The sequence below is a fragment of the Arachis hypogaea genome, chromosome 3 (genome assembly GCF_003086295.3).
Source record: "Arachis hypogaea cultivar Tifrunner chromosome 3, arahy.Tifrunner.gnm2.J5K5, whole genome shotgun sequence".
Lineage (NCBI taxonomy): Eukaryota > Viridiplantae > Streptophyta > Magnoliopsida > Fabales > Fabaceae > Arachis > Arachis hypogaea.
The window spans coordinates 78,170,572-78,195,517 of record NC_092038.1 but is presented as its reverse complement, the minus strand read 5'-3'; the positions used below and the strand labels follow the sequence as shown (position 1 = coordinate 78,195,517).

The window sequence follows — 24,946 nt, the reverse complement described above, 5'->3', positions numbered from 1 at the left end:
CATCTTGAGGGTGGGTGCTATATGGTTGTTGGGTGGAGTGGTAGGGTGCATTTTGTGTGTTGTGGTAGGGTCTATTGTTGCTTCATTGATGGTTGGAATTGTGGTTGTATTGGTTAGAGTGGTATGGTTTGTGATCTTGGTTGTAGTTTTGTTGGTTTCCCACCCAAAATTTGGGTGGTTCTTCCAACCTGGGTTGTATATTTTGGCATTAGGGTCATATGGTGGTCTGGAAGAATTGTTCACATAGTTGGCTTGCTCTCATTCACTTTCAACATCTGGAGTATTTTCTTCTTGCATAAGTGATTGAGCTTGGATAGGTGAAACCTGATTCTTCTCCATTTGCTTTGTTAGAGTTGTAAGCTAAGCTGTGATCACCTTATTTTGGGATAGCAGAGCATCCATAGAATTGAGCTCCATCACTCCCCTTCTTTGATTTCTATCAGAGGCATAGAAGTACTCATTGTTGGCCACAATTTCTATGATGTCTATGGCCGCTTCAATTGTCTTCTTCTTGTTGAGATAGCCTCCCGAAGAGTGATCTAAAGCCTTCTTTGATTCTTGTGCCAATCCCTCATAGAAGATATCCAATTGTACCCATTCATTGAACATGTCATGGGGGCATTTTCTTGTCAACTCCTTGTATCTCTCCCATGATTCATAGAGAGTCTTCCCATCTTGTTGTCTAAAGGTTTGCACCTCAACTCTCAATCTGCTAACTCTTTGTGGAGGGTAAAATCTTGCTAAGAACTTGTTCACAACTTCTTTCCAAGTTGTCAAACTTTCCTTAGGAAATGATTCCAACCACTTTGATGTCTTATCTCTGAGAGAGAAAGGAAACAGCAGTAGTTTGTAGGTGTCAGGGTGTACACCATTTGACTTTACAGTGTCACAAATCCTCAAGAATGTGGTTAGATGTTGGTTGGGGTCTTCTTGAGCACTTCCTCCAAATGAGCAATTGTTTTGAACAAGGGTGATGAGTTGGGGTTTCAACTCAAAATTGTTAGTATGGATGGTTGGTTTTAGAATACTACTTCCACAATTTCCTGAGTTTGGGTTGATGTATGAGCCTAAAACTCTTCTCTCCTGCCTCACATGGTTACCAGTACCTTCCCCAACATGATTATGTATCTCCTCCTCCATAGTAACATCTAGATCTTTCTCCACTACTTCCTCTCCAACTGTTCCTTTGCCTCTTTCTTTTCTCCTTAGTCTAAGGAAGGTCCTCTCAGGTTCACTATCAAAAGAGAATGAAGTTTCTCCTCTTCTACCTGTCATACATTCAACAAACAACAAGCAGAAGACAAGTGAAGTAATCACTTTTGTTAAGACTTATGGTTAGTTTGATTGGTGCAATTGATCAAACAGTTAGTGGATTAGTATGCTAAAATGGAAATATACAGTGAATCAATTGAAACTCAAATGCTAAAAAAAATACAAGAACTGAAATTAAAAGAATTAACAAGGTAAATAAAAATGCTTAATCTAAATACCCATCAATTTAGTCATGGTCAAATTCAAACCAATCCCCGGCAACGGCGCCATAAAACTTGATGACCGAAATTCACTCCCCATATAAAATGAATCCATTCTTTGGCAAGCGCACCAAATATCGTCAAGTAATAACCCATTAGGAGAGGGGTCGAATCCCACAGAGATTGGTAGATTTGAGCAATTTTAATCAATGGGTGAATTAGTTAAGCTAAATCATAGATATTATTGTGCAGAATTCTAAATGAGCAGAAAAGTAAATGACTTAAAAGTAAAGAAAAGCAATAGACTGTAGAAAAGTAAATGACAAGAATGTAAAGTGCTGGAACATGACTGACTGAATTGTAAAGGGGAATGAGGAATAGCAGAAATTAAAGAAAGCTATAAAGAATAGGAAAGATAAAAATAGGGGAAATTCATTGGGATTAGGAGATGTTGCTCTCTTTGGATTAAATCTAGATTAACTCATCTTCAATCATGCAACTCATTGACCTCTTGACAATCATGATTGATTGAACCCGAATCCCTCGGTGATTCAATCTCTCAAATCTTGATAATCAGCCAATTCCTTGGTCTAATTGCTCATGAAGAGAGATATGCTTGGTCCCTGATTATACTACACATCCTCATAAATCCAAATAGTGGGTGGATTATATGTCACCATATCCAATCCCAAAACTCAGATCTACTTAAGTGTGAGAAGGGATTTCAAGTATGGTTTCATGTTTCCTTTTCCAAGGATCCCACGAAACCCATTTTTCATTCAACCTCTTTCCTAAGATGATTGAACACTAGCATGACTAACGAAATTCCTTCTAGCAAATCAAAAAGAAGATGAAGAGAAGAAGAAATTCACTATCATTAATCCATCAAGTACAACAGAGCTCCCTCTCCCAATGAGAGGGAATTTAGCTATTCATAACTTAGAGAAAAGTACAAGAGATGGAGAAGATGAAGTGTAAAAGTAAAACTCAAGCTAAGTATTCAATCCTACTTGCCAATCCAACCCCTTTTCTCAGTACTTATAGGGGTTATTTATACTACTCCTATCACTAGAATTAAGAAAATACAAAAGAAAAAGAGAAAATTACAACTAAAAGGAAAAGGAAAACTCATAAATTAAACCATGTGCCTAGCATGTGACTGGCGTTTGAGTGACGTGCCATGCTTGGCTCCCCAAGTGGCACGCCTTCTTCATTAATTAACCTGGAGTGCCATGCCTTCGAGCCCAAGTGGCATGCCCAGGTCTTTCCTTTGGTCCAGTGGCTCGAGTGCCACGCCCAGCTTTCAAGTGGCACGCCCATGGTAGCCTTGTCTTGGCGTGCCACGCTTTAAGTCTCAAGTGGCACGCCGCTAGTTCTTCCTCCTTGGGTGCAAAAGTTGGCGTGCCAAACCTTCGACATCAAGTGGCACGCTCATGTTGGGGATGCATTCTTCAAGCATTGGCCTACGTGCCACGCCTTCGACATCAAGTGGCACGCCCAGTGTTGAGCCTTCAAGTCCCCTTTATGGAGCAATGAACTGGTGTGCCACGCCTTCGAGTTCAAGTGGCATGCCCATTGTGTATGTGGGGATTGGCGTGCCACGCACTCTTTGTGGTCTTCAAAAGTGCTCTCTGGAAAGTATAACTGGCGTGCCACGCCCATAATAAAGCTCATTATCCCTTCTTTGGAGTTTATAACTGGTGTGCCACGCCTGGCCTTGGCGTGCCATGCCCATTGTGCTTCATCTCCCTGGTGTGCCACGCTCATAGTGAGATCCATAGGCTTCTTCTCTAGACTGGATAACTGGCGTGCCACGCCTTCGATGTCAAGTGACGCACCCATTGTAATTCTTGCATTGTGCCTTCTGGATTTTTGAACTGGCGTGCCACGCCCCTCAGCTGGCGTGCCACACCCATGCAATTTATTTGTGTTTGCACCAAATGGCACACTCAGCATACACGCCCAGCACACTTTTCTTGTTTCCTTCTTCTTTTGTTGCTCTTTTTACCTGGAATTTAAACAAATCTCATTTCAAAGCAACACATCATAATATTAATCATTTTACTCATGAAATTGCATTGATTAAACGAAATTGCATTCTTTTTATGGTCTTTTTAGATGGGAGAAAGAGATAGATGATGCAAGTCATCACTTCACATTTGGAATCACTGCCTTGGTGGCGCCAAACTTGAGATTTTTCAAGTTTGGCGCCATAATCATATAATCTTCCAAGGCATTCGATCTTAGTGAAGCCAAACTTGGAATTTTCCAAGTTTGGCGCCACACTCACCCATCTCCAGGAATTGGATGGCGTTGAAGTGAAGCCAAACTTAAAATTTTTCAAGTTTGGCTCCAAGATCACCACACTCTCAAGATTGCATGCGGGCATTATGGTGCCAAACTTGGCCCAGCTCAAGTTTGGCGCCACAACTAATTCTAATGTGGTCCCCATTCGTCTTTTAGGGCAGTTCGAAGATTTTATTTATGTTTTATTAAACTTTAATTTAGTTTACAATAGGAAAATATATTATTTAGTTTTAGAAAATATATTTTACATTAATTAGGATTAGATATAAAAGGGAAAAGATTCAGCCCTCCGGGCTCTTCTCTTCTCTTGGTCCTCTTTCCGCACTTTACAAATTTTCAGAATCCTTATTTTTTCTCTGAACCATGAGCAGCTAAACCTCTACTGTTAAGGTTAGGAGGTCTGTTTATTTTATGGATTAATACTATTACTTTTCTATTTTAATTCATGCATTGATTTCAATTTTGAGAATTGTTTTTATTCTTCATCTTATGAATCTGGGTGGACCAGAAGTATGACCCTTATTCTAATTGAGTTCTTGTAAAACTTGGAAAAGCAATTTACCTGAACAACAGCTTGAAAATAATTTCTCCTAAATTTCTAATTATCTGGACTTAACGGGATACGTGGCATATAATCCTCTTATATTGGATATATAGGATTTCTGTGGCATATAAACTAGAATTAAACTTAACACTCTAATCGAAATCAGATGACCAAGGAATTAGCGGTTGATAAAGGTTAGAGGAGACTAAAAAGGTCTAAAGAATTAGGGTTTAGTCACATATGGTTTGCCATTAATTGAATATTGCATGATTAAAATAGTTGGTAAGAAATAGAAATCCGAAAGATAAACAACTCCGAAACTTTAACTGTTTTCACACATATATTTCACAACCCATTCACTGCTTGATTTAGGCGTTTTTGCTTTAGTTTTGCTTGATTTATTTCTATAAATTTTTTAATTTAACCTAGTTTATTTTTTTCTTAATTTTTAAAATTAAGTTTGGTGTTGCCTCCGTTATTTGATTACTTAGATTAGATAATTTTTCTTTTTCAATTAGTTTTCTTTTATTAATAAATTCTATTTTTATTTTCTTTTTCTTTTCCTTTCCGTTTTATCCCCCCTCCCCTGTGTTCTTTTTTTCTTTTTATTTTATTATTTAGTTTTAATTTTAATTTTTCTTAAAAAAAACTAAAACTTTTGTTCTTTTTTTATTTTTATTTTTTTAATTTTCATTTTTTTATTTTTTTCAATAATTCAATTTATTCTCCATTTTATTCTTTTTACTTTTGTTTTCCTTTATATTTTTTTCTATTTTTATTTTTTATTTTTATTTTTATTTATTTTATTTCTTTTGAAATATATATATATATATATATATATATATATATTTAAAATGAAAACAAAATTCTTTTTGTTCTTTTCTCTTTGCTTTTCTGTTTACCACATGGTGCGTTGAAGAGAGGATTTTTGCTAGTAAAGAATTTTATAAAGTCGCGTTGTAAGTATAGCTTCTAAACCAACAAGAATCCCTTCTTACAAACGTTTTGGTTGTCACAAGTAACAAACCCCTAAATAAATTGATAACCGAAGTATTTAAACTTCGGGTCGTCATCTCAAGGAATTGCAGGGAGGTATGTTCTTATTATTGGTTATGAGTTTGTAAATTGGGGGTTTTAAGAATGAGGAGCAATTATGATAAATGACGAATAAAATAAATAAATGACTGTAAAATAAACTCTTGGCAAGGTATGAGAAATTAGAAGTCCTATCCTAGTTATCCTTATCAACGATGATGAAAATTGAATCTTAATTCCACTTAGTTAACCTCTGCTGGTGCAAGGGAAGGTCAAGTGGCTAATTAGATTGATCTTCAAATCCTAGTTAATTCCTAGAAAAAGATTGGGATTATAGAAGTTCAAGCTAATTGGCAAAGATAGGGGTTATCGATCAAGTTGAGTTTGATAACTCAAGAGTTACTGATTTCTTAACCCAAGCCAAGAATGCAAAAAGCTGAATTAAAATTATAAATATATCATAAATATGAAAACATCTCAATAATGTATAATCCTAACATGAAAAGTTCATAAGCCAATTGGGTAACATAAATCAAATACAAATAAAAGCATTAAAATATCTCAAAGTAGAAGAGAAATCAAAATAAAGGAATGTTGAACCTGATATGAAGAGTTGAAATAAATCCTAATTTTTAAAAATTCTAATCCTAAATCCTAAGAGAGAGGAGAGAGCCTCTCTCTCTAAAAACTACATCTAAAACCTAAAATTGTGAATTATGAGTGTAATCTGAAGTGTCCCCTTCATTCCTCCACTTTGCAGCCTTTAATCTGTGTTTTCTGGGCTTGAAACTGGGCCGGAAATAGCCCAAGATTCGCTGTTTGCGAAATCTGCCACGCTGATTTTTGCAGATGCGACGCATCTGTGTGGATGACGCATTCACGTCGCCTATCTATATGGCCACTATAGAAAAGTATATATCAAATCGAAGCCCCGGACGTTAGCTTTCCAACGCAAGTGGAACCGCGTCATTTGGACCTTTGTAGCTTAAGTTATGGTCGTTTTAGTGCGAGAGGGTCAGGCTGACAGCTTTGCAGTTTCTCCAACTTCTTGTATTCCTTCCACTTTTGCATGCTTCCTTTCCATCCTCTAAGCCATTCTTGCCCTGTAATCCCTGAAATCACTTAACACACATATCAAGGCATCTAATGGTAATAAGAGAGGATTAAATAAAAGAAAATAAAAGCCAAAGAAGCATGTTTTCAATCATAGAACAAATTCTGGGAAGGAATTGTAAAACATGCAAATATATGAATAAATGTATGAAAGATTGATAAAATCCACTCAATTAAGCACAAGATAAACCATAAAATAGTGGTTTATCAACCTCTCCACACTTAAACATTAGCATGTCCTCATGCTAAACTCAAGAGAAGCTATAAAGGAGTGAAGATGAATGATAGAATGTATGAAATGTAACTTATCTATATGAATGTAACTACATGCAAAATGTTTCTACCTACTTGGTTAAAAGTAAATAAGTTCTTCAAGACAAATATGAATTAAATTCCACTAATTCAAATCACAGAATAAAAAGCAAGCAAACTTGTAAGAAGATAGCTAATGAAAGCAGGGAACATAGAATCAAGCATTGAACCCTCACTGGTAGTGTATATCACTCTAATCTCTCAAGTGTCTAGGGTCAATCACTCTATTCTTCTCTAATCATGCTTTCTAAACTTTGTTCTTCATCTAACCAATCAACAAATATTTAATGTGCTAATGCAAACATCATGAGGTCTTTTCAAGGTTGTAATGGGGCCAAGGCAAGGGTGAGGATGTATATATAAGGCTAAGTGAGCTAACAAAGTGAATCCTTGATTAGTCTAAGATCTCACTTAACATACATACCTTCTATAATTTCAAAGTTCTTTACCTAGCTACCCAAATTTTTCCACTTTTGTATTACATGCTCATGCACCAAATTTATTTTTGAATTTTGTCCCATGTGCATTGATTCTTTTTATTTTGCTTTTGGTGTATTATTATTATTTTTATTAATAATTTTTTTTATCAATGTACATGGTAATTTTTTTTTATTTTGATTTCATATGAGCATGCTTCCCAAACCTTGAAATATCTTATTCAGTTTAATTTCCTACTTTTTTTTATCATCCCATGTTCCCGTAAAATTCCCCACACTTAAATTTTACACAATATTTATCTTAAGCTAACCAAGGATTCAACTTTGGATTTTTAATTTGTTTTTCTGCTTAAGGCTACTAATGTGGTTTATAGAACAAGAGGGGATTAAAAAGCTCAAAGGGGCTAACAAAGGTGATGCAAAAGGTAGGCTAATTTGGGATAAGTGAGGAAAATTTCAAATGATAGCCTCAATCATATGCAAGCATGTAAATACACTAAATAATTGACATATAGATTGGAACAAAATCTAGATTGCAATTATAGATAAGGGAACACACAAGAATAAAATATCATGGTTAAATAATGTAACCATATAAATAAGCTCAAAATCTCACGGGTTGTGTGTTCTTTGGCTCAAAAACCATGTTCCAAATACAACTTCAAACAAATTTAACAAAAAATTTTCAATTTAAATTAGTGAAATACTATAAAAATTTCTTGAAAAAGAAAATATTACTTCAACCAAGTAGTGACTAAATGCATAAAATCAAACAAACATGCAAATGCAACAATTAACAAGTTAACATTGGTGTTGAGAAGGGATTAACTAACCCGCAGAGATCGGTATCGACCTCCCCACACTTAAAGATTGCACCGTCCTCGGTGCATGCTGAGATGTGCAGGTGGATGGGGGTTGTGGTTCCTCAGCTGGTGCTTTTTTTTTGTTCCTTTCCTTGCCGGTGGTTTGGGAGTAGCTTTCTCTATACCCTTCTTGGTGGCCATCCTGAAAAAGGAAAAAGAAAGTAACTTTTAAAGCTAAGGGTTAGAGCAAGGAAGAGAGCGGGAAAGGTGGTAATCAATGCACAATAAAGAAGAATGACGTTAACACATGATCATGACTACATGTGAAAAGTTTATCAAGGGAAATATAGCAAGTGCATGTAATAACAATTAAATGCAAGATGTTTATTGGCATGCTGGCAAAGGCATGAGTAGCATAGATCAAGCATTCAATGTCCAAGTTAGATTACCAAGTCTTTCAAACAAAAAACATGTTTGTAATGACAATTATATTTAATGAATATGATATAAAAAAAGGGTTTCGTGAAAAGCAAGCATTCAGAGTAGTAGGATAAAAGATACTGAAAAACAGTGCACAATGCCATACGGGCGTTTTCACAAACACATAGCATGCATGGTAAATAATCTAATAAAAATAATAAATTAGACATGCAAGCAACCCTTTAAAAATTAAAAGATAATTGCCAAACAATTTTTCAACAATCCACAATGACCCAAATAAATTTCCAACACCAATAAAGATAATGCAGTGAATGAGGGTATGCAAATAAATTGAATGAAATAGAATGGAAGTGAAGAGAGATGAAAAGTGAAATAGATGAAGAAGAAGAAAGTAAAAAGGAGAAAGAAAGAAGAAAAGAAATAAGAAAGGAAGAAAAGAATTAGATATAGGGAAGAAAAGAGAAGATATGTGGCTGCTTTGGAAAAGTTGTGCGGCGCAAGCGACGCGGACGCGTGGGAGACGCGGTCGCGCGACTTACGCTTAAATTAATCGACGCGGTCGCGTCGGTCACGCAGACGCGTGACTCAGGTTATGCTACTGGCGCGAGGGCAGCCTCGCGCTCGCACAACTCTCTGTTCGAATTTTTATTTTTGCCAATTGTTGGGTAATGCAAATGCGTGGGTTACGCGTTTGCGTGAGTGGCCATTCGAAGGCAATGACGCGGACGTGTGAGCCATGCGTCCGCATGGGAAGAATTTGTGCGTTCAGCACCGATCCATCACCACTCGAGCACAACTTTCGGTCGTGCACCCACTTTACATCGAATTCCAGGGCACGCGGCCGCGTGGGTAACGCGGTCGCGTAGGAGGCCAAAGTTCCCACATGACGCGGTCGCGTGGGGTCAAATTATGCTAAAGGTGCGCCTCCAACCACGGTCTCGCATGACTCTCTGTTCAATTCTTTTCTACCCAACGCACTAGTGACGTGGACGCGTCAGCGACGCTGCCGCGTCGCGTGCGTGCTTTTTTTTTATGCAGTATGCAGAATGCAATGCTTAATGTGAATGCTATGCATGATTCCAGGTTCAATAAAAATAAAATAACACTCAAAAACAAACAAAACGAAATAGAATAAATTGAAAAAGAACGATCATACCATGGTGGGTTGTCTCCCACCCAGCACTTTTAGTTAAAGTCCTTAAGTTGGACATTTGGTGAGCTCCCTGTTATGGCGGCTTGTGCTTGTATTGATCCAGGAATCTCCACCAATGTTTGTATCTCCAGTAACCTCCGGGGTCCCAAACTAAGCATGTAAAGCCCTTAAGAAGCTTCAAACAGATTCTTAGGCTCCCGGGGTGACAAATGTCAGAGTAGATTCCAGGATCCCAAATCGTGCTTTTACACCCATTATTGTTGGGATCTGTATTTTTCCAGCTAGGTGATAAGTAATTTGAATTCTCACTGCAACAGCCAAACAACTTCCTAGACCCATTCAGCTGAGCTCTATACCAACCTTTGCATTTAAAATTTGAGCACACAACCATGTTGAACCTTGCTTGACAATTCTTACCACTGGCCATCTTCCTCTTACTCTTAATGCCACAAAGAGCTCTAAGTTGACCATCCGTCTCCAGTAGCCCATATTCAAGTGGAATTAGAAAGCTAAGGGATATGAATTTTACCCACTTGAATGTTGTGAAGGATGATGGCAACTTAGGGAGAGGGGTCTCCAACAACTTTGGCAAGGTGATTCCAAGCTCCACTCCCTTGTGCTCTTTGACAACGTCCACCTCTTTGCAAAGTTCTTTAATACCAACCTCTTCCTCTTGGTAGCTTTCTTCCGATTCAATCTTTTCTTTATTGCTCACCAAGGGCATGGGAGGTTGTGCTTTTTCTTCTTGAATCTCCATCTCTTGATTAACCTCTTCCAAGTCTTCAACTGTGAGATGTCTTGGAGGTTGTACACCTTCCTCAGCATCAATTTCAAATGTCTTGGAAGGGGGTTCTATGACTTGACTTTTCCATGGAGATTCCGCATCTCCTAAGTCTGCAACCACTTCTTCCTCTGCAACTATTATGGCTTCCTCCACTTGTTCCAGTACAAAGTCATGCTCCTTATTATCCACTAGAGTCTCTAGTGTCTCCTTCATGCTACGTTCTTCATTAGATTCTCCACATGAAGCCATGGGGCTTCCTTGAGTGTCCGAACGTCTGGAAGGTAATTGATTTATTGCTCGCTCCAGTTGATGAAGGGTTGCATGAAATTGATCTACTGTTTCCTTGAAATGATCCCTTGACTTTTGTTCCTCCTTGATGATTACCTTTCCATGACAACTCCCTTCAATTACTCCTTCACCTTCAAGGGTCTCTTCTACTTTCACCTTTAGTGCTTCCTCTAGCTCCTTATAAAGTATGGATTCGCGAAGACGATCCTTTCTCTCTTGTTTCATATCAATAGCATAATTGGGATCATCTTGCTCTTGGATTGATACATGTGGGTGCTCTTCCATGAATGGTGGTGATGGGATGGTTGGATTATTATGCAGTTGAGATGGAAGTGCATTGGAGCTTGAGGGTTGAATATTGAAGGTATTCAGTGGTCCAATTTGGGCGGCGAGGGCTTGTATAGCATAGTTTAGATCGGTAATGCTTTCTCCAAGGGGGTTTGGGGTGGATGAGAGGGTTCATTTATTGGGAAAAAGGGTTCATGGTAGGAAGGTGGTTCATCTTGATAAGGATATGGAGATGGTGAACATTGAGGTGGTGGTTCTAAGTATGGCTCGTAGGGTGGTTGGTGTGGTGGATAAGGATTAGGGTTATATGGAGGTGTTTGGTGGAAAGAGACTTGTGAGTATGGTGGTCCAAAGTCATGTTGAGGATATCTATCATTTTGGTATGCATTGCAGAATGGTCTTCGTCCATGATATCTTGGAAGGTGTTGTTGCCTAAAGGGTTGATCAAATCCTCTTGGCTCCGTCCATCTTTGATTGCTTTGACCTTGATGCATATTCCTGTTCTCATTATAGTGTCCATTCCTAACAATAACATTGAAATCAAACTTGAAGCCAGAGGGGTGAGAATTCATAGTAGTAGAAAAAAATAGAAACAAAAACTAACAAAAAGAAAACATTTTGAAAAAGATAACATAGGATTTTGAAAAAGATATAATTTTTTTTTGAAAAATATTTACAATAACCAATAATAAGGCAAACGTTTGCAATTCCCCGACAACGGCGCCATTTTGAAGAGAGGATTTTTGCTAGTAAAGAATTTTATAAAGTCGCGTTGTAAGTATAGCTTCTAAACAAACAAGAATCCCTTCTTACAAACGTTTTGGTTGTCACAAGTAACAAACCCCTAAATGAATTGATAACCGAAGTATTTAAACCTCGGGTCGTCTTCTCAAGGAATTGCAGGGAGGTATGTTCTTATTATTGGTTATGAGTTTGTAAATTGGGGGTTTTAAGAATGAGGAGCAATTATGATAAATGACGAATAAAATAAATAAATGACTGTAAAATAAACTCTTGGCAAGGTATGTGGAAATTAGAAGTCCTATCCTAGTTATCCTTATCAACGATGATGAAAATTGAATCTTAATTCCACTTAGTTAACCTCTGTTGGTGCAAGGGAAGGTCAAGTGGCTAATTAGATTGATCTTCAAATCCTAGTTAATTCCTAGAAAAAGATTGGGATTATAGAAGTTCAAGCTAATTGGCAAAGATAGCGGTTATTGATCAAGTTGAGTTTGATAACTCAAGAGTTACTGATTTCTTAACCCAAGCCAAGAATGTAAAAAGCTGAATTAAAATCATAAATATATCATAAATCTGAAAACATCTCAATAATGTATAATCCTAACATGAAAAGTTCATAAGCCAATTGGGTAACATAAATCAAATACAAATAAAAGCATTAAAATATCTCAAAGTAGAAGAGAAATCAAAATAAAGGAATGTTGAACCTGATATGAAGAGTTGAAATAAATCCTAATTTCTAAAAATCCTAATCCTAAATCCTAAGAGAGAGGAGAGAGCCTCTCTCTCTAAAAACTACATCTAAAACCTAAAATTGTGAATTATGAGTCTAATCTGAAGTGTCCCCTTCATTCCTCCACTTTGCAGCTTTTAATCTGTGTTTTCTGGGCTTGAAACTGGGCCGGAAATAGCCCAGGATTCGTTGATTTTCACAGATGCGACGCGTCCGCATGGATGATGCATTTGCGTCACTTATCTGTATGGCTACTATAACAAATTATATATCAAATCGAAGCCACGGACGTTAGCTTTCCAACGCAAGTGAAACCGCATCATTTGGACCTATGTAGCTCAAGTTATGGTTGTTTTAGTGCGAGAGGATCAGACTGATAGCTTTGCAGTTTCTCCAACTTCTTGTATTCCTTCCACTTTTGCATGCTTCCTTTCCATCCTCTAAGCCATTCTTGCCCTGTAATCCCTGAAATCACTTAAGACACATATCAAGGCATCTAATGGTAATAAGAGAGGATTAAATAAAAGAAAATAAAAGCCAAAGAAGCATGTTTTCAATCATAGAACAAATTCTGGGAAGGAATTGTAAAACATGCAAATCATATGAATAAATGTATGAAAGATTGATAAAATCCACTCAATTAAGCACAAGATAAACCATAAAATAGTGGTTTATCATGCGTTTAATTCTATTTGGTGTTTTGTGCTAAGAAAAAAATACTAGAGAGATATCACATGGGTAACTACTCACACCCAATGAGTGATTCATATTATTGTGGAGGGAGGAACTACCCGAATTTTGGTTGGAAAAGTCAAGACCAAAGAAACTTCAGTGCTCCATGTTCCATTTATCAAGAACCACCACTTCTCTATCCATATCAAGAACCATCATCTTTCTATTCATATCAAGAGCCACCATCTCCCTATTCATACCAAGAACCATCCTCTTTTTACTCTTATCGAGAATCATCATCTCCTTTATATTCATATCAAGAGCCATCAGCTCTTGAGCTTGTCATGAAAGAATGCATACATTATATAAGGATGAGTTTCAAAAATATAGAGAAATATGTGGAGTTAATTATCAAGCCCCAGGAAGAGAAACAAGCAAATTGCTTCCCAAGAGATACAATGCAAGATCCTATGAAAGAAAGTGAGGAAATCAATCAAAGGAGTTCATATTCCAGTGAATTAGAGAAATCTCCACCCTCACACATGGAAGAAGAGGAAGATTGATGAGCGGATAACTTATACGCTTTTTGGCATTGTTTTTAGGTAGTTTTTAGTATGATCTAGTTACTTTTAGGGATGTTTTCATTAGTTTTTATGCTAAATTCACATTTCTGGACTTTACTATGAGTTTGTGTCTTTTTCTATGATTTCAGGTAATTTCTGGCTAAAATTGAGAGACCTGAGCAAAACTCTGATAGGAGGCTAACAAAGGACTGCTGATGTTGTTGGAATCTGACCTCCCTGCACTTAAAATGGATTTTCTAGAGCTACAGAACTCCAAATGGTGTACTCTCAACGATGTTGGAAAGTAGACATCGAGAGATTTCCAGCAATATATAATAGTCCATACTTTATTCGTAATTAGATGATGTAAACTGGTGCTCAACGCCAGTTCCAGGCTACATTCTGGAGTCAAACGCCAGAAACACGTCACGAACCAGAGTTGAATGCCCAAAACACGTTACAACTTGGCGTTCAGTTCCAAGAGAAGCCTCTGCTTGTGGATAGATCAAGCTCAGCCCAAGCACACACCAAGTGGGCCCCGAAAGTGGATTTATGCATCAATTACTTACTTCTGTAAACCCTAGTAGCTAGTCTAGTATAAATAGGACATTTTACTATTGTATTTTCATCCTGGATTGTATTTTTGATCCTATGATCACGTTTTGGGGCTGGCCATTCGGCCATGCCTGGACCTTCATCACTTATGTATTTTCAATGGTGGAGTTTCTGCACACCATAGATTAAGGCTGTGGAGCTCTGTTGTACCTCAAGTTTTAGTGCAATTACTATTACTTTCTATTCAATTCGATTTATTCCTGTTCTAAGATGCCATTCGTACTTCAACCTGATGGATGTGATGATCCGTGACACTCATCATCATCCATCCTTATGAACGCGTGCCTGACAACCACTCCGTTCTACAAGCGAGAGCTAGAGTGCGTATCTCTTGGATTCCTAATGCACGATACATGGTTGCCCCTCGCCATACAACCGAGCCTTCCATTCCGTGAGATCAGAGTCTTCGTGGTATAAGCTAGAATTGATGGCGGCATTCATGAGAATCCGAAAAGTCTAAACCTTGTCTGTGGTATTCCGAGTAGGATTCTGGGATTGAATGACTGTGACGAGCTTCAAACTCGCGATTGTTGGGCGTGATGACAAACGCAAAAGAATCAAGGGATTCTATTCCAACATGATCGAGAACCGACAGATGATTAGCCGTGCCGTGACAGAGCATTTTGACCTTTTTCATTGAGAGGATGGGATGTAGCCATTGACAACGGTGATGCCCTACATACAGCTTGCCATAGAAAGGAGTGACAAAGATTGGATGAAAGCAGTAGGAAAGCAGAGATTCAGAAGGAACACAGCATCTCCATACACCTATCTGAAATTCCCACTAATGAATTTACATAAGTTTTTCTATCCTTTATTATTTAATTAAGTATCTCTTTATATTTTCTGAAAACCACTATCAATTTGAATCCGCCTGACTGAGATTTACAAGGTGACCATAGCTTGTTTCATACCAACAATCTCTGTGGGATCGACCCTTACTCATATAAGGTATTACTTGGACAACCCAGTACACTTGTTGGTTAGTTGTGCGGAGTTGTGACAAAGTGTGATTCACGTTTGAGAGCGCTACCAAGTCTTTGGAGCCATTGTTGATGATCACAATTTCGTCCACCAAGTTTTTGGCGCTGTTGCCGGGGATTGTTCGAGTATGAACAACTGACGATTCATCTTGTTGCTCAGATCAGAGTATTCCTCTTCCTTTTCTTTTTCCCTTCTCTTTCATATGTGCAGGAAAAAGGAAAAAGGCACTCTTGTTGAAACTGATCCTGAACCTGAAAGGACTCTGAAGAGGAAACTAAGAGAAGCTAAATTACAACAATCCAGAGGCAACCTTTCTGAAATTTTCGAACAAGAGAAGGAGATGGCAGCCGAACCCAACAACAATAATGCAAGGAGGATGCTTGGTGATTTCACTAAACCAACGTCCAAATTTGATGGAAGAAGCATCTCAATTCCTGCCATTGGAGCAAACAATTTTGAGCTAAAACCTCAATTAGTTGCTTTAATGCAATAGAACTGCAAGTTTCATGGACTTCCATCTGAAGATCCTTACCAGTTTTTAAGTGAGTTCTTGCAGATTTGTGAGACTGTTAAAACGAATGGAGTAGATCCTGAAGTCTACAAGCTCATGCTTTTCCCTTTTGCTGTAAGAGACAGAGCTAGAACATGGTTGGACTTACAACCTAAAGATAGCCTGGACTCCTGGGATAAGCTGGTCACGGCCTTCTTGGATAAATTCTTTCCTTATCAAAAGCTGAGCAAGCTTAGTGTGGATGTTCAGACCTTCAAGCAAAAAGATAGTGAATCCCTCTATGAAGCTTGGGAAAGATACAAGCAGATGACCAAAAAGTGTCCTTCTGACATGTTTTCAGAGTGGACCATATTAGATATATTCTATTATGGTCTATCTAAGTTTTCCAAAATGTCATTGGACCACTCTGCAGGTGGATCTATTCACCTAAAGAAAATGCCTGCAGAAGCTTAGGAACTCATTGACATGGTTGCAAATAACCAATTCATGTACACTTCTGAGAGGAATTCTGTGAATAATGGGACGCCTCAGAGGAAGGGAGTTCTTGAAATTGATGCTCTGAATGCCATATTGGCTCAGAACAAAGTGTTGACTCAGCAAGTAAACATGATTTCTCAAAGTCTGAACGGATGGCAAAATGCATCCAACAATACTAAAGAGGTAAATTACATGGGTGAACCTTATTGAAACACCTATAATTCATCATGGAGAAATCATCCGAATTTCTCATGGAAGGATCAACAAAAGCCTCAACAAAGCTTTAATAATGGTGGAAGAAATAGGCTCAGCAATATCAAGCCTTATTCATCATCTTCTCAGCAACAGACAGAGAATTAAGAACAGAATAACTCTAACATAGCAAACTTAGTCTCTGATCTGTCTAAAGCCACTTTAAGTTTCATGAATGAAACAAGGTCCTCCATCAGAAATCTGGAGGCACAAGTGGGCCAGCTGAGTAAGAAAATCATTGAAACCCTTCCTAGTACTCTCCCAAGCAATACTGAAGAAAATCCAAAAAGAGAGTGCAAGGCCATTGATATAATCAATATGGCCGAATGCAAGGAGGAGGGAGAGGACGCGAATCCCAATGAGGAAGATCCCATGGGACGTCTCTCAAGCAAGAAGGAGTTCCCTATTGAGGATCCAAAGGAATCTGAGGCTCATATAGAGACCATAGAGATTCCATTAAATCTCCTTCTGCCATTCATGAGCTCTGAAGATTATTCTTCCTCTGAAGAGGATGAAGATGTAACTGGAGAGCAAGTTGCTTAATATCTAGGAGCCATCATGAAGCTGAATGCCAAGTTATTTGGTAATGAGACTTGGGAAGGTGAACCTCCCTTGCTCATTAGTGAACTTGATACATGGGTTCAGCAAACTTTACCTCAAAAGAAATAAGATCCTGGCAAATTCTTAATACCCTGTACCATAGGCACCATGACCTTTGAAAAGGCTTTGTGTGACTTGGGGTCAAGCATAAATCTTATGCCACTCTCTGTAATGGAGAAGTTGGGGATCATTGAGGTACAACCTGCCTTATTCTCATTACAATTGGCAGACAAGTCAGTAAGACAAGCTTATGGATTATTAGAGGACGTGTTGGTAAAGGTTAAAGGCCTTTACATTCCTGCTGATTTCATAATCTTAGACACTAGGAAGGAGGAGGATGAATGCATCATCCTTGGAAGACTTTTCCTAGCCACAGAAAAAGCTGTGATAGATGTTAACAGAGGAGAATTAGTCCTTCAATTGAATGGGGACTACCTTGTGTTTAAGGCACACAACTATCCTTCTGTAACAAGGGAGAGTAAGCATGCAGAGCTTCTCTCAGTGCAGAGTCAAACAGAGCCCCCACAATCAAACTCTAAGTTTGGTGTTGGGAGGCCACAACCAAACTCTAAGTTTAGTGTTGAACCCCCATATCCAAACTCTAAGTTTGGTGTTGGGAGTCCACAACATTGACCTGATCACCTTTGTGGCTCCAAGAGAGCCCACTGTCAAGCTAGTGACATTAAAAGAGCGCTTGTTGGGAGGCAACCCAATTTTTATTTATCTAATTTTATTTTATTTTCATTGTTCTTTTATGTTTTATTAGGTTCATGATCATGTGGAGTCACGAAAAAAATATTAAAATTAAAAACAGAATCAAAAACAGCAGAAGAAAAATCACACCTTGGAGGAAGGACTTACTTGCGTTTAAACGCCAGTAAGGAGCATCTGGCTGGCGTTCAATGCCAGAACAGAGCATGGAGCTGGCACTGAATACCAGACACAAGCATGGAACTGGCGTTCAACGCCAGAAACATGCTGCACATGGGCGTTGAACGCCCAGAACATGCATCACTTCGGCGTTTAAACGCCAGAATTGCATGCAAAGGCATTCTACATGCCTAATTGGTGCAGGGATGTAAATCCTTGACACCTCGGGATCTGTGGACCCCACAAGATCATCCCAGGATCTATGGACCCCACAGGATCCCCACCTACCATATTCTCCCCTCTTCTCAACATTCATCCTCTCTTTCCAATAAACACTCTTCCCCAAAACCATTCACTAATCACCTCAATCTCTCTTCCCAATTACCCCCTTCACCACTCACATCTATCCACTCTTCCCCATAAACCCCACCTACCTTCAAAATTCAAATTTCTTTCCGACCCAAACCCACCCTAAATGGCCGAACCTACTCCCTCTCTCCTCACTATATAAACCCTTCCATTCTCCTTAATTTTCACACAACACAACCCCCTCTTCTACACCTTGGCCGAATACACCTCCCCTACTCTCCTCCATATTTTCTCTTCTTCTTCTTCTTTTCTGTATTCTCTTGCTTGAGGGTGAGTAATATTTTAAGTTTGGTGTGGTAAAAGCATAAGCTTTTTGTTTTTCCATTACCATTGATGGCACCTAAGGCCGGAGAATCCTCTAGAAAAGGGAAAGGGAAGACAAAATCTTCCACCTCCGAGTCATGGGAGATGGAAAGATTCATCTCCAAAGCCCATCAAGACCACTTCTATGATGTTGTAGCCAAGAAGAAGGTGATCCCTGAGGTCCCTTTCATGCTCAAGAAAAATGAGTTCCCGGAGATCTGACATGAGATTCAAAGAAGAAGTTGGGAAGTTCTAACCAACCCCATCCAACAAGTCAGAATCTTAATGGTTCAAGAGTTCTATGCCAATGCATGAATCACTAGGAACCACGATCAAAGTAAGAACCCGAACCCAAAGAATTATCTTATAATGGTTTGGGGGAAATACTTAGATTTTAGTCCGGAAAATGTGAGGTTGGCGTTCAACTTGCCCATGATGCAAGGAGATGCACACCCCTACACAAGAAGGGTCAACTTTGATCAAAAGTTGGACCAAGTCCTTAGGGACATATGTGTTGAAGGAGCTCAATGGAAAAGAGACTCCAAAGGCAAGCCGGTTCAACTAAGAAGACTGGACCTCAAGACTGTGGCTAGAGGATGGTTGGAGTTCATCCAACGCTCCATCATCCCCACTAGCAACCAATCTGAAGTTACTGTGGATCGGGCCATCATGATCCATAGCATCATGATTGGAGAGGAAGTAGAAATTCATGAAGTCGTCTCCCTTGAATTCTACAAAATAGCCGATAAGTCCTCTACTTTGGCAAGGCTAGCTTTTCCTCATCTTATTTGCCATCTATGTTACTCAGCTGGAGTCATCATAGAAGGAGACATCCCCATTGAGGAGGACAAGCCTATCACTAAGAAAAGGATGGAGCAAACAAGAGAGCCCACTCATGGAACCCAAGAGACGCATGAGGAAGCTCATCACCAAGAAATCCCGGAGAAGCTCATAACAACTATTGGGAACAACTCAACACTTCCTTAGAAGATTTGAGTTACAATGTGGATCAATTAAGGGTGGAACATCAAGAGCACTCCATCATTCTCCATGAAATTAGAGAAGATCAAAGAGCAATGAGGGAGGAGCAACAAAGGCAAGGAAGGGACATAGAAGAGCTTAAGGACATCATTGGTCCTTCAAGAAGAAGATGCTACTAAGGTGGATTCATTCCTTGTTCTTATTTTTTCTGTTTTTTCGTTTTTATCTATGTTTTGTGTTTCTACTTCATGATCATTAGTATGTAGTAACTATGTCTTAAAGCTATGAATAAATTCCATAAATCCTTCACCTCTCTTAAATGAAAAATGTTTCTAATTCAAAAGAACAAGAAGTACATGAATTTCGAATTTATCCTTGAAATTAGTTTAATTATATTGATGTGGTGACAATACTTTTTGTTCTCTGAATGAATGCTTGAACAGTGCATATTTTTGATCTTATTGTTTATGAATGTTAAAGTTGTTGGCTCTTGAAAGAATGATGAACAAAGAGAAATGTTATTGATGATCTGAAAAATCATGAAATTGATTCTTGAAGCAAGAAAAAGTAGTGAAAAACAAAAGCTTGCGAAAAAAAACAATTTTTAGAAAGAAAAAGAAAAAGCAAGCAGAAAAAGCCAATAGCCCTTAAAACCAAAAGGCAAGGGTAAAAAGGATCCAAGGCTTTGAGCATCAATGGATAGGAGGGCCCAAGGAAATAAAATCCAGGCCTAAGCGGCTAAATCAAGCTGTCCCTAACCATGTGCTTGTGGCATGCAGGTCCAAGTAAAAAGCTTGAGACTGAGTGGTTAAATTCATGATCCAAAGCAATAAGAGTGTGCTTAAGAGCTCTGGACACCTCTAACTGGGGACTCTAGCAAAGCTGAGTCACAATCTAAAAAGGTTCACCCAGTCATGTGTCTGTGGCATTTATGTATCCGGTGGTAATACTGGAAAACAAAATGCTTAGAGCCACGGCCAAGACTCATAAAAGTAGCTGTGTTCAAGAATCAACAAACTTAACTAGGATAATCAATAACACTATCTGAAATTCTAAGTTCCTAGAGAAGCCAATCATTCTGAACTTCAAAGGAAAAAGTGAGATGCCAAAACTGTTCAGAAGCAAAAAGCTACAAGTCCCGCTCATCTAATTAGAATTAATATTCATTGATATTTTGGAATTTATAGTATATTCTCTTCTTTTTATCCTATTTGATTTTCAGTTGCTTGGGGATAAGCAACAACTTAAGTTTAGTGTTGTGATGAGCGGATAATTTATACGCTTTTTGGCATTGTTTTTAGGTAGTTTTTAGTATGATCTAATTACTTTTAGGGATGTTTTCATTAGTTTTTATGCTAAATTCACATTTCTGGACTTTACTATGAGTTTGTGTGTTTTTCTGTGATTTCAGGTAATTTCTGGCTGAAATTGAGGGACCTAAGCAAAACTCTGATAGGAGGCTGACAAAGGACTGCTGATGCTGTTGGAATCTGACCTCCCTGCACTCAAAATGAATTTTCTGGAGCTACAGAACTCCAAATGGCGCTCTCTTAATGACGTTGGAAATTAGACATCCAGAGCTTTCCAGAAATATATAATAGTCAATACTTTATTTGTAATTAGATGACGTAAACTGGCGCTCAACGCCAGTTCCATGCTGCATTCTGGAGTCAAACGCTAGAAACATGTCACGAACCAGAGTTGAACGCCCAAAACACGTTACAACTTGGTGTTCAACTCCAAGAGAAGCCTCAGCTCGTGGATAGATCAAGCTCAGCCCAAGCACACACCAAGTGGGCCCCGGAAGTGGATTTATGCATCAATTACTTACTTTTGTAAACCCTAGTAGCTAGTCTAGTATAAATAGGACATTTTACTATTGTATTTTCATCCTGGATTGTATTTTTGATCTTGTGATCACGTTTTGGGGCTGGCCATTCGGCCATGCCTGGAACTTCATCACTTATGTATTATCAATGGTGGAGTTTCTACACACCATAGATTAAGGGTGTGTAGCTCTGCTGTACCTCAAGTTTTAATGCAATTACTATTACTTTCTATTCAATTCAATTTATTCTTGTTCTAAGATGTCATTCGTACTTCAACCTGATGGATGTGATGATCCGTGACACTCATCATCATCCATCCTTATGAACGCGTGCCTGACAACCACTCCGTTCTACAAGCGAGAGCTAGAGTGCATATCTCTTGGATTCCTGATGCACGATACATGGTTGCCCCTCGCCTGACAACCGAGCCTTCCATTCCGTGAGATCAGAGTCTTCGTGGTATAAGTTAGACTTGATGGTGGCATTCATGAGAATCTAGAAAGTCTAAACCTTGTCTGTGGTATTTCGAGTAGGATTCTAGCATTGAATGACTGTGACAAGCTTCAAACTCGCGATTGTTGGGCGTGATGACAAACGCAAAAGAATCAAGGGATTCTATTCCAACATGATCGAGAACCGACGATGATTAGCCGTGCCGTGACAGAGCATTTGGACCTTTTTCATTGAGAGGATGGGATGTAGCCACTGACAACGGTGATGCCCTACATACAGCTTGCCATAGAAAGGAGTGACAAAGATTGGATGAAAGCAGTAGGAAAGCAGAGATTCAGAAGGAACACAGCATCTCCATACACCTATCTGAAATTCCCACTAATGAATTTACATAAGTATTTCTATCCTTTATTATTTAATTAAGTTTCTCTCTATATTTTCTGAAAACCACTATCAATTTGAATCCTCTTGACTGAGATTTACAAGGTGACCATAGCTTGCTTCATACCAACAATCTCTGTGGGATCGACCCTTACTCACATAAGGTATTACTTGGATGACCTAGTACACTTGCTGGTTAGTTGTGCGGAGTTGTGACAAAGTGTGATTCACATTTGAGAGTGCTACCAACTCTTTAGAGCCATTGTTGATGATCACAATTTCGTCCACCAAAGATGCAAAAACAAAAGAGGAAGATGCAGGAACAAAGGAGGAAGCCATGCACACTCTATGCTTGCACATTCCAACAATTCCGGAGGAAGCCATATAAGTCCCTTTAATTTTATGCATGCAAGCTCCTAAGAAGAAAAATATAAATGCACTGCCCACATTTGAATTGAAGTCTTCTCTCCCAACACTTGAATATGCTTTCCTTGGTCCTAATGAATCAAAGAGTTATATGGGAGTTGCTTTTTGGTGGGTATCATTTTTTCCTCATGTCCACTAAAGTCATTTCTTTTAACTAACTAGAAGAAGAGGAAGAAAAAGCAACAATCAATCGTCAAGCTAGTGACGTTAAAGAAGCACTTGTTGGGAGGCAACCCAACTACTAGTATCCTTGATTTTGTAGTTACTTTGGTTTTAATTTTATAGTTATTTTGATTTTATCATTATAGTTATTTTAGTTCTGGTTTTAAATTACTTTATCTCAATTTTTTTTAGAATTTTTCTTGTTTTACATGTGTTTTGGTCATGCAAAGTGATTAGAATAAGAATAGGAGCAATTAAAAGGAATTTTTGACACCATGGAGTTTTTCTTCGCTTGGGGACAAGCAAACTTTTAAGTTTGGTGTTGTAGAGTGCGCTCTCTGTTTATTTTATCATCAATGGCACCAAAGGGAGGCGAATCATCTTCACAGAGGAGCACAGCCTGAGAAATGAGATGACCACCAGGATAACTGAGGTGGTTGAGTTCCTTTCATTTTATTCTCCCTTCCGCTATTATTATGTTATATTTCTATTTTCTGCTATTTTGTTTGAGTATCTGTATGATCTTTAGTAATTTTAATTCCTAGGTTCTAGTTTAAATATGTTACTTTTAATTCTGTTGTTTGTTTTTAGTTTGAAAAAAAAGATATCTTATGTACCGCTCACTGAGTTTGAATCTAAAAAGAAAAAGAAAGAAGTGAGGTATTGCATGAGAAATTGAGTTTATATTTAAGAGTAGTCTTATTTACTTAAATGTGGTAGTATTATCTATGATTTTGAATGCATGATATGAATAGTGCAAATTTGAATTTGAATCAAAGAATATTGATACATGAGGAATAGAAATTTAGAGAACTATTATGAATTCTCTAAATTAAACAAAAGCTTAATCCTTGAAGCAAAAGAAACAGCAAAAAGAAAATAAAGAAGAGCAAGGTCCAAGGCTTTGAGCATCAATGGCTAGGAAGGTCAAATATGATTAAAAGCTCAGAGAGTTGTTTTCCCAGCCATATGCTTGTGGTGTGAATGTGTTAAGTAAGTCTTGAGATAGAGCACTAAGAGTCAAGGCCAACTGCAATTATAGAGTATGCTAAAGGCTTTGAGCACCACTGTCTGGGAGTAATTGAAAAAAAAATCAGCACTCAAAGAGAGTTCCCCAGTTAAGTGCTTGTGGTGTTTTTGTGTCAAGTAAAGCTTGAGACAAAACATTTAAAGTCACAGCTAGGCTCAAGGTGCAAAGCACCAAAGAAAAGAGAATGAAAGAAAATTTGCTGTGTTCAAGGATTAATCCGAAAGAAAAAGGCCAGAGAATTCATAATATTATCTGGATTCTAATTCCAAATGACAGTGACATTCCTCAGATTTAAAGGATGGTGAGATGTCAAAACTATTCAGAGCTTCAGTGTATAAACCCCACTTTGAGAAATGACAGGAGCTTAATTGAACACTACTTCTCATGCAAATTCACATCCTAAGTTTATATTAGTTTTGGTTGCTTGAGGACAAGCAACAATTCAAGTTTGGTGTTGTGATGCATGATCATCTTTCCTATCTTTTCCTAGTGAATTTGTATTTGAATTATAAAGTTTAATCAAGATCTAAGTATTTTTAAGCCACTATGAATGCTACTTTGAGTTGTGTGCAATATGATTTCTTTCAGGTAGTATTCGGACGGATTTGACAAAATTCGTATAGAAAAAACGGAAGAAAGTGGATGATGTTGTCAACCTTGACCACCTTTCACTCCAATGAGCATAACTTGAGCTACAGAGGTCCAATTGAAGCGATTTCAATAGCATTGGAAATCTAACTTTCAAAGTTTTCCAACGATATGTAATAGTCTATACTTCACGTCTGGAACACTGCCTTGGTGGCGCCAAACTTGGGATTTTCCAAGTTTGGCGCCACACTCACCCACCTCTAGGAATTGCATGGTGTTGAAGTGAAGTCAAACTTGGAATTTTAATTCCAAGTTTGGCTCCAAGATCACCACACACTCAAGATTGCATGCGGGTATTGTGGCGTCAAACTTTGCCCAACTCAAGTTTGGCGTCACAACTAATTCTAAGGTGGTCACCATTCGTCC

General features: G+C 38.3%; 1 non-coding gene across 1 annotated transcript; it reads left to right on the top strand.

Annotated features, from left to right (window-relative positions):
- The first annotated feature begins 607 nt into the window (after window positions 1–607).
- On the top strand, window positions 608–711 carry LOC112793938 (small nucleolar RNA R71). Its single transcript, XR_003198624.1, has one exon. It is a non-coding gene; the product is annotated as a small nucleolar RNA R71 (small nucleolar RNA).
- The last annotated feature ends 24,235 nt before the right edge of the window (window positions 712–24,946 follow it).